The following is a 20986-nucleotide window of genomic DNA, read 5'->3' on the forward strand; positions in this document are numbered from 1 at the left end:
ATCCCTGGTTCCCTTGGGATATTCTTTTCCAGTCAAGAACTAGTCTTTACCAAGAGAAATTAAGTTAGCATAATGTCACTGAGGAGTTTATATGAGAAAGTAAAATGTTACTCCCTTTAGTTCCAACATGTTGTTCAAAGTGTGCTAGTCTTTTGCCAATTTATATTAATGATGCTAGTTAGTACATCAATCATGTTCAGGAGCACAGCCTGAGAAATTATACATGTACACATACTGTAGTTTATACAGAAGAAAAATAAAGGTATGGTAGGATAATATGGTGGTATATTAACTGAAGCATTATTTTCTCCAACTCCCCTTCCCCCTCCCCATCTATCAGATCTCACTTTTGTCATGAGATATGAGGCCAATGGCACTGTCCTGCCACCTCCTAGAAACAGGACCTGGGGAGAGGGCTTATTACACTTTTACTTTTAGGGAACCATAGTGAACAGAGCTCATGCCTCAGGCACTGAGTGAAGTACAGGAAGCTAGCAAGTATAATAAAGAAGACTTTTGCTCTTATTAAGTGTAGTTGTAGACTAGAAGAGTGCTATTATGTGTGTAGACACAAAAGGACTAGAAACATTTCTTTGACTGTCCCTGGAGTTGTGATCTGGTATTACATCAGAATGACACAAGGAAAGGAAACGTTTAAAATGAGGGATGTCAAATTACACATATTTTATTTGGACAATACCTGCAGAGGATGTGAGTAAAACTGGAGCTACATTTCAGAAAGCCACACCAGGGACCAGATTGAGGAACAAGTTGGTGGCCCCAGACTGACAAACAGTCTTTCACTACATCACCTTGCTTCGCTGTACAGAGCATCACACAGGTTTACTTTAATGTGGAATAAAACCGAGGCTCCAAAATAGGAAACATCTCCTCTTTCCCAAATGTATCATGCTTTAAATTGGGTTCTATAAGATATTCAAGAGTTTTGTGGAGCATCATAGATAATTAGATTGTGTCAGTACTGGAATGTTCCAGTTAGTTTAAGGTGTTTCTTGGTGTTTTTGCCTGCCTAGCACTGAGAAGAAAAAATTTTTCTTCTACCCTTCTAATTTCTTTGGTTGATAAATAGATATAAGACAGATTGACAGGAGGAAAAGTAATTTAGTTGTTTATCTACATACATACAGAAGCCCCATAAGAATATGAGGCTCACAAGCAGTCAGGCAATTGAGGCTTATATTCCATTCTGAGTAAGGAGTGGGGGATGGGGGCAAGTAGGGGTCTGAACTTCAAAAGGTAGGAAGACAATTTACAGGAAGATGGGAAGAGCAAATATTTGGTAAACAAATGCAGAGACAGGGACATAGAGAAGAATTTGATCCCTAGGCCTTGCCACATTTTCCCCCCAGTGTACCACACCTAGCCCTTATTCTTCATAGTTACCTCTGGTAATAGTTCTCTTCCTGGATCAGGTTCTCTTATCTAAATGCTTTTAAGCAGTTAACAGGGAAGGAAAAGCTCTTTCTAAATCTCTTGGGCCTTGATTGACTTCAGCTCAAAGTAAGGCACATGCCAAAGTGGCACATTTTGGAAAGGCTTGCTCTGAAACCCTTCACTAGAAATGGAATCAATTTTCAAATCCCTTTTTGTACTTACTATCTGTGTACATTTTGTTCTTCTGTCATATCTATATGTCTGCTATCTTCCTATTCATTTATTTATCTTTACTTCCCTTGGATATGTTTGTAGATTCTAGAACAGAAAGGTGGATAAGGAAAATGAGGTATAGAAAAAAAAATTATTAAAACACCACTTAGGAAAATTTGAATGAAAAATATCAACCATTACCCAAACAGACTAGCAAAAATCAAATGACATGAGGTTTTGTTTGTAGCAATTCGTCCTGTAATCCCATCACAAAGTTTCCCACTGAAACATCCACAATAGCATTGGAGAGTGAAATTATTTTATCTCAAGCATTAAATGTACAGTGTTATATCTTATAAATTCTGCACTCTGCTCCATAACATATTTTTTAAATTTACATTTTAAACACACAAAAGAAAAAAATCAAAGAAAATATTTCTATTGATAAATGGCTATGTTTTTATTTCATCTTTCAATTATCAACAATGAGTTTAAAGAAGAGTAATAACCTATTTCTGGTGCTTGTGAGAAATGTAGCATTGTATTAGACAGTTGAATTAAGAAAGTGGGTCCTAGAAGCAACAAAAAGCCACCATTTTATGGTCCACAACCATGTAACAATGCTACAATCAATGAAAAGTTGGTCTTTGCTCTAAGAAATCACCTCAAGAGGAATATTTAAGTTTATGTTCTCTTTATAGTGTTATTGCTTGAGAAACACAAGGGTATCATTTATAAACCAATATTTGATGGAATATTTTCCATGAAACCTCTAGATTGGAAATAAAAAGAGGTGAAAATAAAAGGAAACTCCTATGCATACTGTCATGCAACTGAGGAAGCACACAATCAATGATAATTTCAACATAATATATAAAATGGAAGTGCTTAAGATGACTGAAAATATACTATTGCAGGTCATGTGAATCCAACTTGCTTGCTCTGTGGTTCAAGCTACTATTGAACTTATTTCATCTCCCATTACAAAGTAATGGATTATCTGTCCTTAAACCAAAATATTTGGGCCTTACTTATAGGGCATAGTTGTGCTCTGGGTGCTGTTAGGTTCCAGGACTTACATACACATGCTCACGTGACTAATGGGACTTAATCTACATTGCTTGTTGCCTTGTTACATGGACACCATTAAGATAATGAGTCATATTCTGAACTTCCATTTTAATATTGCTTTCCATTTTCTGATGGTCTTCATTTCCTGTAAAATTTCTTTCACTGTAAAATCTGAAAACTTATTCTATGATTAAAAACCTACCTTAAAACCTTAAACACTTTTTCAAATTTCCCTCTCCCTCTGTCTTAAGTGGGGTATTCCCTATGAGGATATTTATTTCCCTTGTGGCCATATTAAAATTAGAATGGTTATTTTTGAGAACTCAAATATCTCAGGATCACAAGAAGTAATCATAACATTCTTCAAGAACTTTCCATTGCTTATATGATAAAACCTTTCACAGGAACTACAAGACCTCCTGTTCTGCAAAATGTCTTCTTCTCCAGCCTCATAGGTAAGGAAAATACACTACTTTTCTCTGCATTTCATTACCTTCACTTTCCTTCCCTTCTTCTGGCTCACTACAGTCTCTCCTTTATATATGTACTTCAACTGTCTAGAATGATCTCTTTGTACAATCTTTTTCTTATTAAATGTGCTATATACCCATCCTTTAGACTTCAACCTTAATCATCACTCAACTCAAGATAGTTTTCTAAAATCTAGGTCAGGTTCCTCTTTGAAATGCTCTCAAAAAGCCTATTCTATTCAACTTAACATAATTCTTAATTAATCTCCCCTAATTAGAAAATAAGCATGAGGGAAGGGATTGCTTCACTTTATCTCACTCTCTATTATGCTTTAGCGCATAGCACAGAATGTTAAAATGGAACTATTTGATATATATTTGAAGAAATTAATAAAGAATAAGTCTAAGATAAAGATATGCAATGATTATTTTTTAATTGATAATACTGGATAGTTTATTTTGAGTAGTTGATTCTTTAATAATGTTTAAATAGGTATTACATCAAACAACGTTCCAAAATATTTCTGCAAAAGTTAATAAACTATCATCATTTGTGTTCACTTAGGAGTTTATACTTTTAAAGACTAGCAACCATGAGATTTCTGTAACAGTAGATTAATGAAGTTTGCCTGGTTAATAGGGTTCATTCTTCTAGTAAGTAAGGCAAGAGTAATTTGAGAAATACTACTTAATTAATAATAACTGTATATGTGTTCTTATCATTTTTAATGGAGAAATCAGCAACCAAGTTATTAATAGCATCAGAAATTTTTAAGTCTTGGCAATTATCACTTAAGTTTTAGTTTTATCCCTCATTTAAGTAACACCCATTTTATTTGATTTTAATTCATATAATATCCAAGTGAAAGTTAAAAACATTGAATTATATTATTTGGCAAGTATTTCATTTCAGGATCTACTAGATGTCTAATACATACACATAAAAATATGTGGTAATATTCTATGAAATTGGCATATTCAGAAAAACCCTAAAATAATTTCATTTACTTATCTAAGAAGGAAACCAATGCACTTTGCAATTAAAGAGATATTGGCTTGAATTTCAAACATATTACCTACTAGTTGAGAGATACTTAGTGAAAAATTTTCACTCTCTAAACTCAGTTTGCCTACCCATTTAATATATGTGTAATGCCTAATCCACAGGATTATTAAGAAGTCTAAAGGAAGTAACCTTAGGAATTTTCTATCATATTGTGTGACATAAGAACAAAAAATTTAAAAAAAACATCTATTTCCAAACCACCATTTATCCCCTACTGTATTTTATAGTACTCTCTATTTTGTTTGAAGTTTGATCCTATACTGCTGATATAATCTATTTATGGATATAACTGGAAATGGAGTAGATGGCTCTAAACTGGAAAGAAGCAGCATACAAATATTTATGGAGAATTGTTCTTGCGTCTGTTCTTAAGTTATGTACCGAATTTTATGTGAATTTCACGGAGAAAAAAGACAACAAACAATTCAATCTGTCTGTAATATATTTTTATTTGCTCAGAATGTCAGCACAATGTAGCACTCAAAATACAGGTCAAAAGAAAAGTGGTAAGGAAAGTAGTTCTGAAACAATACAATTCCAACAGACTGTCTAGTACTTCTAAAATTTAGCTAAAAAGCATAACAGGGAGAAATGAGACAACACCTCAATCAAAGATACTGTAACTTGGTAGTGGCAGATTCCATTCTTATATAGAATTCTGATTTCTTAAGGATAAAATAAAGGAAAAATAAAACTGTAAGTAGAAGACAAGCCACAGTGAGTTGAAAATTCTGAGCTACAAACTAATAGATAAATATGCTATATGCATGTAAGTTTTGTTTCAAAATGTATTTGAAAATACTATTACTTTAAAACAAATAAACTTAACCAAAATTTATTTGCAGTGTATGCTTTCCATTAGGTATGATAAGGCCAAGGCCTAGTTTAGTATGAGATTTTTAATTTTAAGAAAAAGGGAAAATAAATGTTTTTGCTCATTAGTTATGGCTCTATTGTCTACAAACTCATTTATTTCTCTTTTTGAGAAAATTCCTCTTTTACTATGCTCCCCCAAATGTTACAATCTTAACATCAGCATCATTTTAAATAAGCAAGCAAAATTAATACCATTTATTCTGAAGTCGGTATCTCTTTGTGATTTTTTTCTTCAGTTGGTTCTCCAATGTCCACAGACAATGCCATGAAGAACAATCTCACAAATATGCTTCAAGATTGGAAGTCCATTTCCTGTGGTCTCTGAATTTGTTTCTTAAAATCTGTCCCCTAAACTATTACCCCAAGCATGACTAAATTTCATTCTGACAATCTCATACCATCCAGTTCTCAAAGTAAATGACTCTTCTATCATCTGGATACTTTTTAAAATTAAAATGTCACCTAACCTTAATCCTTATTTCTAAAACTATATTTATTTATCTCATACTAAACTGGGTCTTGGCCTTATCATACCAAATGGAAAGCATATGCTGCAAATAAATTTTGGTTAAATTTATTTGTTTTAAAGTAATAGTAGATTAAATGCATTTTTGAACACTAGAACTACATTCCAAAATTATGTATAATATCCTTCCATATTGGATTTGCAAAAAAATGAGGTGAAGGGGAAAACTGTGATCATTAAATCACTCATCCTCCTTGATTTCATGAAAAGCATGGGGAGGTGGAGAAAGATTTTTAAAGGGGGTTTTTGTGGAAGAAGTTATGCTATGAGTCCTACCACCTCCCCTTCTCACCACTCTCCCCCACAAGGAGGGCTTCTAGGACTTATGCCTGTTCCTTATACCAAGCTAAGCAAAAGGAATTTGGATGGAATTTAAAGAATATCATATATGTCCAACAATTGGAGAATATGATGGACTAGTCTAGAAAGTTTGAAGATGTAATTATTTCCAGAGTATTTGAGTTGACTGTGAAACAATGGGCAGGGGACTTGGTGGGAATCAGTTTACACATCTGTCCAGGTGATAAATACTTGTTTCCTATGAACAACACGTATTGATATGTGCAAGAGAGCTCTCTTGGAGTCATCTTAGGTCATGTTTAGAAGAGATGCACTGAGGGATACACAGCCCTCAGAAGGAAGAATATGAGAGATCACCACACTTCTGGAGCTGAATGAAAGATCATGTGGCCTCATCTTGGGAACTACTGATAAAACATTCAAAGAGGAAAATCTTTAAATAACCCACAGAAGTGTTCATAGGACAAGAAACTTTAAGTATCTTCCAATTCTAATTAGTATCATAGCCATGCTGGATTCATAAAAATAATGTTTCTGTTTCACATTCTAGAAGGGTCACAACTGTGGTTAACAAGAAGGGTGACGAAAAAGATTGCAGGTGAAGAAAGAGAAAAATGTTGACTCTTTTTCATTCCATTCCACAACTGTAGGTTTCTGTCTGAAGTAAGACCTCTCCTGGGAGGAAAGAGCCTCATATTTATATTAGCTTCGGAAGTCTTATATGGGAAGTGGAAATTTTAATTAATTAAGTGAAAGTGAATTATATTACTTAATGTAGTCATATGATCTTTTATTATCTAAAAGAACTGGAAGAGTAATGACAGTTGCTCTAGATTTCATCCAAATACAAGGTAAAGAAATAGTTCCAAGAGCTTATTTAAAGGGATCCTGGATATAAAAGTATATACACATTATAAAAAAATCCAGGATTCGAATTACTCAACATAATGGTTACTTAAGATATATAAAGTCATGTTGAACAAGTAAATAGGGTAATTTGTTAAAAGGATAGAGTGGGTCTCACAAAACTCACAAACAGTGAGGGCTGCTGAGTTCAGAAAAGAAAATCAGATACAACATTGTCAGAGACCATTGTTCACCTCTCACCTCTGTTATGCTTTCTATGTTGACTTTGTCTCTCCAGATTTTCCAATCCTCTCTCCTTGCTTCATTATACCTGATTTAACCATAAGAAACTATATATCCATCTATTATCATATCAGTGTTTCCTGAAAAGTCTCTTCAGTCATGGCCAGCAGCCTAGTTCTAGTGCATGAATATAGCTGCTACTAAAGCCATACTGTATACACAAGGATGAGAGGGATGGTACCTCAGTGAGCAGTCACCACAAAAGAAAATGAAATGCCATATATGAAGTGCCATGATGAGCACAACATGAGACACCATGTACACATGGAGAGAAGGCATCTAAATCAGACTTTAGGGGGAGTGGTAGAAAGGAACATGAAAGCTGTTCAAAAATGATTTTACTGCATGTAACAGGGCAAACCGTTCTTCCACAGGGTTTATTTGCCAATTTAAATTATTTGGATGGAATAAAAGAAAAGTAGGCAACTTGTACCTCAGCTTTTAAATGACTCACCATATCAATACTTGAGGTTATTTTGTTTCAGGGGTGTTATAATGAATCATGTTTATCTACTGAGAATTTTAACACAATCTGGAAATCTCTGTTTTTTAGTAGAGAAGTTAAAACCTTTATATTTATTGGTCATAACTTATTTTTGGCCTTACATCTTCATATTGTTTTATAGTTTTTGCAATGTATATTCCCTGTTTTATATATTTGTGCAATGTGAACTTGACAAAGAAGACAAGTTTCTGGACATGAGTCACAAACTTTTGTGAAATATTTTCTTTCCAAACTTACCATGGATTTTTTTCTCTATTAGGTTTCGGCAATTAGAATTGCGTAGGAGAAGTCAGAGGATGGAGCATTTTTATTCCTTCCTAAGTTATATCTTGTTCCAGCCTGGAAGTGCATAGGTCTTATTTTATTCTTTATCCTTAAAATTAAAAGAAAAAACACCCAATTATTTGTAGGTATAAATGTAGTATCATTAATTCCACCTATAATGTGATAAATTCTTTGGATTGTTATTTAAGCTTAGTAGAGTTCACTTTATGTATTTGATTATTTCTACTGTTCTAATTGTTTTTTACTTCTGGAGTACATTACTTTCTTTGGATAGATCTTTAAACACTATTTTTCAGGATCCTTACCATTTTATCCTTTTTAAAAATCCTTTCTTAGCATCATGATATGTGACTCCTCCACATTACTGTTTTGCCTGCAAGGCTAATTTTCCTCTTTACTATTTACAGTTCACCTAGCTTCCAAGGAATTGGGGCATACTATAATGGTCTTTCCTTTTAATAAACATCTTTTAAGGTTATTTGTCACTGCCAACAGCTTTAGCAATCCACAGGATCACATTCACCTCAGCTATCACTGATTGAACCAGAAGAGATTGAACCATGGGACACAAGGGAGATTTGGAAATCCATGTAACTATCAACTCAAAATTTGATTTTTGGAATTAGTGACTTGAGGGGCTGAATCATACTTATGGAACAGACCTAATGACAAAGTCCTAAACTCCTGCTACTGAGGCTTGTTCAATTCCTTAGTCTGTTTACAGCTTCTGCTTGGATACTCAGATTTCTGCAACCTACTGTAAAACTAAGCCCCTTCCTTTTAGCTAGTTTCTGTACTTACAAGATCTCTGGGGTTTTTTTATTGCATAGATGTTCTTTTCATAAGTCTCTGTACTGCTATTTTATTGAGCCTTCTTGAATCTTATTAAAATACCAAACAGATTTCTAAAATATTACTATAATAAATCATTTTTAAAAGGTACACTTTTCCTTTCACTTTTAAGATAAGGTTTCCTCTTTATCAGACTGTAGTATATTTCCATGAGTGCAACTTTATTTCCTTCCCCATTATTCATCCTCTAAGGAGCACATATATATCTAAAATTAAATTCTGCCAGCTAATCTCTGTGTATAAGGTGTACAATGTTCTTTTCCTTGTACGTTGTGTACCAAATTCCTTTCTCCTTTGTACAGAATGGAAGTTAATGAAAAACAGCAGCACAGCAACAACAGTGCAAAGAATTTACCTCAACCTCCTGCCCATACCTATGATTCATCTTGTCTGTGCACAAGCCTGAGTTGATGGCTTGATTGGATTATACATCATTATGCAAATGTCATTCTTGCAAGACCATCTTTCCTCAACTCAATATATCTCTACAGCTTGTTAGTTTCATGCTGTTTCTTTTCCCCAGTTTAGGCTACAGCAAAGAAGAATGAATGAAGACCTCCCCAGCACTAGACCCACAGGCATCTTGCCACCAACAATATTTTCAGTCCAACTCCACAGAGCTTGCAGAAAATAGAAATCCCCTCTTACCTGGGGCGGGTCATTGATCTTAATTTTCTTTCATGGTTCTAATGGTCATATTTTCCTATTTTCCCATTGAAATTATAAAGGAGAATTGGAAAGACTGCATTTGTCCTGATAGGATAGTCAGATACTCTATGTGTATTGGTATTCAAACCTAAATTTCTACACCTGATTTTTAACTATTTCTTTTTATTAATATTCTGTACATGAATATATAATTTAGTTTGCACCATTCCCCAAATGCGGCTATTTTCTTACTCAAACACAAGTGAAATGCGAGACTATTTGTATACTCATGGAATAATGATACAGCTATTAGAAACATGGAAAGGCTTATAAAATAAATATTCTACAATTCTAAATAAAATTTAACAAAAGAAACCAATAATAGAACTGATTCTGGTTTTTACTTAGTAAGGAATTTTCCAAGACAAAACTCAAGTGGAATAATTTGAATTTAGGATCATGATTTTTTTACATATATTTTTAAATAACCATAATTATATAACTAAAATAAGTTTTCTTTTGCCCTGTATTCATTCTTTCAACAAAAAATTACTGGACATACATTATGTGCTTTACACCTTATTTGGTCCTTCTGAGATAATAAATATCAAATGGGACTGACTTCTAGAAGCTCATGATGCAGTACACTAGTATGAATTTTAGAAGTTAATTATTTTGTGCAAATCTGCACATTATTTTCCAGACATAGAGCAACATGGAGAAAATTCAGGGAAAATTACACCAGAACAGGTGCTAAGTTAACATTCCCTCTTTATATATACAAAGCATATATACAAGCTTCTAATTTATTTTAAACATAAATATTGGCTTTACCCCTAATGTGATTTAAAGTTATACACACAGGAAATTTGCTTCATATCCTACTTCATGCCCTGGTAGAATGTTGTGAGCAAAAGGTCATTCATTGACAATGTGAGTTTGGGGAGTATAAACCATGAGATACTAGCATGCTTTGCAACATTTCTAAATGAATTGCAAATTTCTTGAATGCCTAAGATGCAAAATAAACCCTTTAATGACTCATGTCTTATGTTCTAAAGAGTCCCTTATAGTTTTCAAAACAAAGATACATAGGGAAAATCAAAAGTAGTTTTGCATTTTTCTTAGATCAATTAAAAGCTATTGGCAATTAGAAATGAGTGGTACATAGGCCTAAATGGCAATAATAATAAAAGCTGATAATATGCAAAGTCAGTTCAGAGTAGCAAATAATTTGTTTTTAAACTAAGCAAGACTTTTCTACTTCTCAAAAATCAATCTCCATTACTTTGGTACACATTTCATTTGTGTTAACATATAGGCTATAGGTAGCAGTAATATAACCATACATAGTATTTGCAGTTACAATATTTTTACTACCATCACTGCAAATTGTACATTACAATTGTCTGTATAAGAGAGTAAAAATTAAATATTTGCTACTTTAATTTTCCATCTTAAAATAAAACATAATAAAATGTTTTCTAAATATGATAGAACAGTTTTTAAATATGCTAAAAATAAAGCATACAGTATAATAAAATCATATTTTCCTGCATTATTTATTCAGATTGGTGTATTCTGAGTAAGTTGTACTTCTTATTTACATATTTGCATTTATATTTATATATACTTATATCAATAAATCTTGAGTTCAGGATATGATTTGTAGGGGTGGCAAAGTTTTGCCTTCTTCCCTTCAGGATTAATTGGCTGGTCAAATAATTAAATTGATACAGTTATTGATATTCCAATGGCATTTTTTATAGAACTAGAACAAATAATTTTAAAACCTGCATGTTAGATCCTGAGCAAACAAAGCAATCTTGAGAAAGAGAAGCAGTTGGACGTATCATTTGTCCTAATTTCAAACCATAATACAAAACTATAGTAAACAAAACAGTATAAAATTAGTATTAAAAACAGGCACACATATACATGGAACAGAAGTGAGAGCCCAGAAGTAAACCAACTCAATTAATTTATGACAAAAGAGCCAAGAACATAGAATGGAAAAAGGACAGTCTCTTCAATAAATGGTGCTAGAAAAACTGAACAGTCACATGCAAAAGAAAGCAATTAGACCACACAAAATAATTAACTCAAGGTGGGTTAAAGACCTGAAACCACAAACTTCCTAGAAGAAAACATGTGGCAAACTCCTTGACAACAGTCTTAATGATATGTTTGTGAATCAGACTCTAACAAACAAGCGAAACTAATGCAAAAATAAACAAATGGGACTATATCAATCTAAAAAAATTTCACAGTGAAGAAAATCATCATCAAAATAAAAAGGTAACACACTAAATGGGAGAAGATATTTTCAAATCATATATCTGGTAAGGGGCTAATATCCAAAATATGTAAAGAACTCAAATTCAACAACAAAAAGAAATCATTAAAAAATGGGCAGACACGAGGTGGAGCCAAGATGGCGGCATGAGGAGAGTAGCAGAAATCTCCTCATAAAACCACATATATTTTTGAAAATACAACAAAGACAATTCTTCCTAAAAGAGAGACCAGAAGACACAGGACAACATCCAGACCACATTCACACCTGCGAGAACTCAGTGCCTTGCAAAGGGGGTAAGATACAAGCCCCAGCCCGGTGGGACCTGAGCGCCCCACACCCTAGCTCCAGGCAGGAGGAGAGCAGTTGGAACACGGAGGGAGAGGGAGCACAGGACTGCCAAATAGCCAGCCATAGCCATCTGCACCAGAGCACAGACACAGTGCATGCGTGAAGTGCTGGAAACTAGGGAAACAGGACAGTAAGACCTGTAAGCGGGTCCCAGCAGATGGCACCCTGGGGAAAAAGAAAAGCGAGTGCTTTTGGAAGTCTTAAAGGGACAGGGAACCCAAAACTGGACGGAAGCATCCTGAGAAAATTAGTCTAGCAGCAGAGAACTCCGGGCACCCTAAACCTATGGATAGCAGGGCAGCTCAGAGGCCCCTCACAGAGATAAAGAGCCCAATGGACGTTCCCCCTCCAATGCGGCTCCACCATTTTGGAGCAGCCGCCTGAGGCAGGCCACGCCCACAGCAACAGCGGAGATAAACTCCATAGCAGCCAGGTAAGAATCAGAAGCCCTGTCTGTGCACAGCTGCCCAGCACAAGCCACTAGAGGTCTCTGTTCTCCCAGTATAGAAACGCCACAAACCAGCAAGAAGGGAAGTTCTTCTAGCTGTCACATGTGCCAGCTCTGCAAACTATCTCTATCACCATGAAAAGCCAAAATTTGAGGCACACAAAGATTACAGAGACAACACCTGAGAAGGAGACAGACCTGACAAGTCTTCCTGAAAAAGAATTCAAAATAAAAATCATAAACATGTTAACAGAGAAGCAGAGAAATATACAAGAGCTAAGAGATGAAGTCCGGAGGGAGATTACAGATGTTCAGAGGGAGATTACAGACGTACAGAAGGAAATTACAGCAGTGAAACAAACTCTGGAAGGATTATAAGCAGAATGGATAAGAGGCAAGAGGCCATTGATGGAATAGAAACCAGAGAACAGGAACCCATAGAAGCTGACACAGAGAGAGATAAAAGGATCTCCAGGAATGAAACAATATTAAGAGAACTGTGTGACCAATCCAAAAGGAACAATATCCATATTATAGGGTTACCAGAAGAAGAAGAAGAGAAAAAGGGTTAGAAAGTATCTTTGAAGAAATAATTACTGAAAACTTCCCCAAACTGGGGGAGGAAATAATCAAACAGACCATGGAAATACACAGAACTCACAACAGAAAGGACCAAAGGATGACAGCACCAAGACACATAATAAGTAAATGGCAAAGATCAAGGACAAGGAAGGAGTTTTAAAGGCAGCTAGAGAGAAAAAGGTCACCTATAAAGGAAAACCCATCAGGCTATCATCAGATTTCTCAACAGAAAACTTACAGGCCAGAAGAGAATGGCATGATATATTTAATGCAATGAAACAGAAGGGCCTTGAACCAAGGATACTGTATCCAGCACGATTATCATTTAAATATGAAGGAGGGATTAAACAATTCCCAGACAAGCAAAAGCTGAGGGAATTTGCCTCCCACAAACCACCTCTACAGGGTATTCTAGAGGGACTATTCTAGATGGGAGCACACTTTAGACTAAATAAATGTCACCAGAGAAAATAAAATCACAGCAAAGAAAGCAGACCAACCAAACACTAACTAAAGGCAAAAAATGAAATCAACTACCCACTAAAAGCAGCTAAAGGAAACATGAAAGAGTACAGAATTAAACAACCAACATATTAAGAATGGAGGAGGAGGAATAAGAAGGGAGAGAAGAAAAGAATCTTCAGATAGTATATATAACAGCTCAATAAGCAAGATAAGTTAGGCAGTAAGATACTACAGAAGCTAAACTTGTACCTTTGGTAAACATAAATCTAAAGTCTGCAATGACAATAAGTACATATCTTTCAATAGTCCCCAAAATATAAGTGGACTGAATGCACCAATCAAAAGACACAGAGTAATAGAATGGATAAAAAAGCAAGACCCAGCTATATGATGCTTACAAGAAACTCATCTCAAAACCAAAGACATGCACAGACTAAAAGTCAAGGGATGGAAAAATATATTTCAGGCAAACAACAGAGAGAAGAAAGCAGGGGTTGCAGTACTAATATGAGAAAAAAATAGACTTCAAAACAAAGAAAGTAACAAGAGATAAATAAGGACATTACATAATGATAAAGGGCTCAGTCCAACAACAGGATATAACCATTCTAAATATTTATGCAACAAACACAGGAACACCAGCATATGTGAAACAAATACTAACAGAACTAAAGGGGGAAATAGAATGCAATGCATAATTTTAGGAGACTTCAACATGCTACTCACCCCAAAGGATAGATCCACTGGACAGAAAATAAGTAAGGAAACGGAGGCACTGAACAACACACTAGAACAGATGGACCTAATAGACATCTATAGAACTATACATCCAAAAGCAACAGGATTTACATTCTTCTCAAGTGCACATGGAACATTCTCCAAAATAGATCACATACTAGCTCACAAGAGGAGCCTCAGTAATTTCCAAAAGATTGAAATTTTACCAACCAATTTTTCATACCACAAAGGTATAAAACTAGAAATAAACTGTACAAATAAAGCAAAGAGGCTCACAAACACATGGAGGCTTAACAACATGCTCCTAAATAATAAATGGATCAATGAACAAATTAAAAAAGAGATCAAGGAATATATGGAAACAAATGACAGCAACAACACAAAGCCCAAACTTCTGTGGGATGCAGCAAAAGCAGTCTTAAGAGGAAAGTATATAGTGATTCAGGCACACTTGAAGAAAGAAGAACAATCCCAAATGAATAGTCTAACATCACAATTATCGAAACTGGAAAAAGAAGAACAAATGAGGCCTAAAGTCAGCAGAAGGAGGGACATAATAAAGATAAGAGAAGAAATAAAAAAATTGAGAAGAATAAAACTATAGAAAATATCAATGAAACCAAGAACTGGTTCTTTGAGAAAACAAACAAAATAAATAAGCCGGTAGACAAACTTATTAAGAAAAAAAGAGAATCAACACACATCAACAGAATCAGAAATGAGAATGGAAAAATCATGACAGACTCCACAGAAACACAAAGAATTTTTACAGACTAATATGAAAACCTATATGCTAACAAGCAGGAAAACCTAGAAGAAATGGACAACTTCCTAGAAAAATACAACCTTCCAAGAATGACCAAGGAAGAAACACAAAAGTTAAACAAACCAATTATGAGCAAAGAAATTGAAATGGTATTCAAAAAACTACCCAAGAACAAAATCCGCAGGTCAGACAGATTTACCTCGGAATTTTATCAGACATACAGAGAAGACGTAATACCCATTCTCCTTAAAGTTTTCCAAAAAATAGAATAGAAGAGGAGGGAATACTCCCAACCTCATTCTATGGAGCCAACATCACCCTAATAACAAAAACAGGCAAAAACCCCACCAAAAAAGTACACTACAGACCAATATCCCTGATGAATGTAGATGCAAAAATACTCAATAAAAGATTAGCAAACTGAATTCAAAAATATATCCAAAGGATCATACACCATGACCAAGTGAGATTCATCCCAGGGAGATGCAAGGATGGTACAACATTCGAAAATCCATCAACATCATCCAACACATCAAGAAAAGGAAGGACAAAAACCACATGATCATCTCCATATATGCTAAAAAAGCATTTGACAAAATTCATCATCCATTCATGATAAAAACTCTCAGCAAAATGGGTATAGAGGGCAAGTACCTCAACATAATAAAGACCATATATGATAAACCCACAGCCAACATCATACTGAACAGCAAGAAGCTGAAAGCTTTTCCTCTGAGATCGGGAACAAGACAGGGATGCCCACTCTCCCCACTGTTATTTAATATAGTACTGGAGGTCCTAGCCACAGCAATTAGACAAAACAAAGAAATACAAGGAATCCAAATTGATAAGAAAGAAGTTAAACTTTCACTATTTGCAGATGACATGCCATTGTACATAAAAAACCCTAAAGATTCCACTCCAAAACTACTAGAACTGATATCGGAATACAGCAAAGTTGCAGGATACAAAATTAACACACATAAATCTGTACCTTTCATATACACTAGCAATGAACCAATAGAAAGAGAAATCAGGAAAACAACTCCATTCACAATTGCATCAAAAAGAATAAAATACCTAGGAATAAACCTAACCAAAGAAGTGAAAGACCTATACCCTGAAAACTACAAGACACTCTTAAGAGAAATTAAAGGGGACACTAACAAATGGAAACTCATCCCATGCTCGTGGCTAGGAAGAATTAATATCATCAAAATGGCCATCCTGCCCAAAGCAATATACAAATTTGATGCAATCCCTATCAAATTACCAGCAACATTCTTCAACAAACTGGAACAAATAGTTCAAAAATTTATAAGGGAACACCAAAGTCCCTGAATAGCCAAAGCAATTCTGATAAAGTAGAATAAAGTGGGGGGGGATCTCACTCCCCAACTTCAATCTCTACTACAAAGCCATAGTAATCAAGACATTTTGGTACTGGCACAAGAACAGAGCCACAGACCAGTGGAACAGATCAGAGACTCCAGACATTAATCCAAACATATATGATCAATTAATATTTGATAAAGAAGCCATGGACATACAATGGGTAAATGACAGTCTCTTCAACAGATGGTGCTGGCAGAACTGGACAGCTACATGTAAGAGAATGAAATTGGATCACTGTCTAACCTCACACAAAAAATTAAATTCAAAATGGATCAAAGACCTGAATGTAAGTCATAAAACTCTTAGAAAAAAACATAGTCAAAAATCTCTTAGACATAAACATGAGTGACCTCTTCTTTAACATATCTCCCCGGGCAAGGAAAACAAAAGCAAAAATGAACAAGTGGGACTATATTAAGCTGAAAAGCTTCTCTACAGCAAAAGACACCATCAACAGAACATCAAGGTACCCTACAGTATGGGAGAATATATTTGTAAGTGATAGATCCTATAAAGCCTTGACATCCAAAATGTATAAAGAGCTCACACACCTCAAGGAACAAAAAACAAATAATCCAATTAAAAAATGGGCAGAGGAACTGAACAGACAGTTCTCCAAAAAAGAAATTCAGGTGGCCAACAGACACATGAAAAGATGCTCCACATCGCTAGTTATCAGAGAAATGCAAATTAAAACCACAATGAGATATCACCTCACACCAGTATGGATGGCTACCATCCAAAAGACAAACAACAACAAATTTTGGCGAGGTTGTGGAGAAAGGGGAACCCTCCTACACTGTTGGTTGGAATGTAAATTAGATCAACCATTGTGGAAAGCAGTATGGAGGTTACTCAAAATGCTCAAAATAGTAATGCCATTTGACCCAGGAATTTCCCCATCATAATTTACCCTAACAATGCAGCACTCCAGTTTGAAAAGGACAGATGCATCCCTATGTTTATCACCACACTATTTACAATAGCCAAGAATTGGAAGCAACCTAAGTGTCCATCAGTAGATGACTGGATAAAGAAGATTTGGTACTTATACACAATGGAATATTATTCAGCCATAAGAAGAAAACAAATCCTACCATTTACAACAACATGGAGGGAACTAGAGGGTATTGTGCTCAGTGAAATAAGCCAAGTGGAGAAAGACAAATACCAAATGATTTCACTCATCTGTGGAGTATAAGAACAAAGGGAAAACTGTAGGAACAAAACAGCAGCAGAATCACACAACCCAATAATGGACTAACAAGTCCCAAAGGGAAAGGGACTGGGGAGGATGGGTGGGTACAGAGGGATATGGGGGAGGAAGAGGAAAGGGGGTATTATGATTAGCATGCATAATGTGGGGGGTGGGAGAAAAGGGAGGGATGTGCAACACGGAGAAGACAAGTTATGATTCTACAACATTTTGCTATGCTGATGGACAATGACTGTAATGGGGTTTGTGGGGGGGACTTGGTGTAGGGGAGAGCCTAGTAAACATAATGTTCTTCATGTAATTGTAGATTAATGATAACAAAAAAAAAAGAAAAGGGGGATTACTCCCTGATAGGATAAAACTAACTGCAAATCAACAATGCATGCTTTACATATCCTTAATTTTGATCTTTTAAAGGGTTTCAGATGATCAGCTATGGAAGTACATTTTTCTGGTAATATTTATTCCTTTCTCTAAAAAAAAAAGAAAAAAAAAGCAGTTCCTGTATGATTATCTCCAATAGGTTCCTCACAATGGTATAAACGTCATATCAAAGTGTGTGCAAAGGGTTTGTTTGTGTTTATACCAAGGATCAAAGCCTAATTTGACTACCCAGAAAATGAATTAGGATATGATATGAAGAATTTCCAACATCAACATCCTCTGGGAGAGTCATTGCAGAAGATGATCATCAAAAAACTTTAACAAAGATCCTGGTGCTGTTGCAGTTGTAGCTGCATTCATCCCACCGGTTCCTGGACTTGCCATTGGAATGAGGAAGGAGATATCTAAGCTGACCTGTGCAGACAGTAAAACAACAAATTTGACTGGATCTATACTGTCAGAACTCAACCAAGAATTGGGAGAAGTGCAAGTTGCAGTGCTCCAAAATCGTGTGACTATAGACTATCTACTGTTAAAAGAACATATGGGATGTGATCAGTTCCCTGGAATGTTCTGTTTTAATTTGTCTGATTTTTCTCAAACTATTCAAATTCAGTTAGACAATATCCATCATATCATTGATAAGTTTTCACAAATGCCTAGGGTACCTAACTGGTTTTCTTGGTTTCATTGGATATGGCTGGTAATTATAGGTCTGCTTTTGTTATGTAGCTGTATTCCTATTATGTTAATGTGTGTACGCAATTTAATTAGTAGTTTGTTAAAACCTATACATGCTATGTTACTCTACAAGAAGATATGTCAAAGAAATAATCTTCCCATGTTTTCTTCCATCTGCTATTTCTATAGCTTTTCTTCTTCCTTCCTAATTACAACCCTTTAATAGAATTTGTGCCTCATATTGAAAATTACCAAGTATCATAATTCTTCCAAGTGGTAAAGATACCTCAAGACAAATGCTAGGCATAGAAGCCACAGGAAATATTTCTGCAAAGAAGTAAAAAGCTAACCTTTTCAAAGAATATTGCTTCTCTCTCACTTACCAACTTTACATTTCCCTGTATGGCCCCAGAAGATGACTGGTTAGCCAGAGACGGGTAAGATTCCTCAAGGGAGGAACAACCTAAGACAGGCACAGTCGCAGGGGGGCCATCAGGTGAGAAATTGGGGATCAACAGAGGTGAGGCTTAGAACCTCTCCCACCCTGTTTTGACAGAAATCTTCTGCATCCGTGGATGTTTTGTTACCCTTGTCTAGCTTGGATTAATACTTAGTCTATAGGCACACACCTGATCATCTATATTTGCCCTCTTACAGCACTAAATTATGTTTTCTACCTTTACCTTGAATCTACCTACCACTTCAGCATTTTATTAAAAAATAATAGTAATAATAATAATAAGGGAGAAATGTGGGATTCACATATAAATCAAGTATAAATATCAAATGAATAATCATATCTGACTTGATTGTTTATAGTTCATGATGCGTGATATGACTACCCTTGCACTCACTGTTCACCATGTAAGAACTTATTCACTATGTAAGAACTTGTTCACCATGTAAGAACTTGTTCATTATGCTTCAGAAGATTGGAGACTGTTGAGAATTAGGCTTGGGGTTGATTATTGATTGTGCATTGAGTCCCCTATACAGAATTTTATTGTTGTTAACAACCATTTGATCAATAAATATGAGAGATGCCCTCTCAAAAAAAAAATAAGTGTCTTAGGAACCATCCTAATTCCATGAAAGTCACCGCAAGCAAGTCTATGGGAGGACCGAGCAACTCAGAGCTTGCCCCAAATGCTGTGACTGACCAAAAAGAATGTAAACTGCAGTATTTGTGTATTTAGGAGAAATAATTAGGATTATCATTTTAAGACAGAAATAATTATCATTGCATTCAGCTGTAAGTTACAGGAACCTGACTAATTTTTCTTAAGTGACAGGAAGTCCAGAAGAGGAATTCCAGGCTGGTACAGATACTCAAAGGTGTAAGTATAGACCCAGACTCCTTCTAAATTCCTGGACCACCATCCTTAGCATGAGACCACTATCCTCAAGTTCATAAGATGGCTCTGCTACACCCTGGCCAAGGAAATGTGTAAGGGTAAAGCAAAAATCAAGTACTTTTGAAACTATTATTTTAAATTATATTAAAATGATAGACTATTTTTAAAAATATTTTAGTCTTTTTAAGAATCATCTTTACCAACTGTATCAATAATCTTTCTAAAGACCCCACCCAGTGGACTTCAACTTCATCTCACTAAATTTATGGTAAGGGAGCCTTGGAGGTTAGTATTTTGAACTGGATGCATAGCTGTTCTCAAAAGAAAGGGAGTTTAAGAGATGACTGGGTAGACAATGCATGCCCTATAACGAGGCATTATGGAATATAGAGACATGATAATCTTCTTCCAGTGCTACCTAGGGAGAAAGATGCCAACCAGCCTAGCTGATGTGAGCTGGAGAGTAGCTTTCCTAGGTGCTGAAATCTGCCATTGAGATCATCCAACTCCACGCTACCAAACAACCTACTAACAATCATTTGCCCACCCATATAAACTTTGCTACAGTGGACAAATAGTATACATTGCCCAGCCAGTGCCTTTATCCTGACCAGTATGTGTTTTATTATAAGTGAACTAGCCTTCAACTTTACCACCTGACCACTTGTGGACTTAAGTATCCTCAGTCAGTCTTGGAGGACCTGGTGAACTCTGGGACCACCATCAAAATACATCTGTTTGTGGTTTGGTTGAAACAATATTGTATTTTTAAATTGTTTTACATGGGATGGAGACATATATATTATATGATTTGACAAAATGTATTAAACTGATGTCAATATTTTTTAAAAAATGGGCAGACAATCTGAATAGACATTTTTCTAAAAAAGATACACAGATAGCCAACAAGCACATAAGATGTTCTACATAATAATTCATGAGGGAAATACAAG

Source organism: Manis pentadactyla, chromosome 5 (assembly GCF_030020395.1).
Source record: "Manis pentadactyla isolate mManPen7 chromosome 5, mManPen7.hap1, whole genome shotgun sequence".
In the NCBI taxonomy this organism is placed as follows: Eukaryota; Metazoa; Chordata; class Mammalia; order Pholidota; family Manidae; genus Manis; species Manis pentadactyla.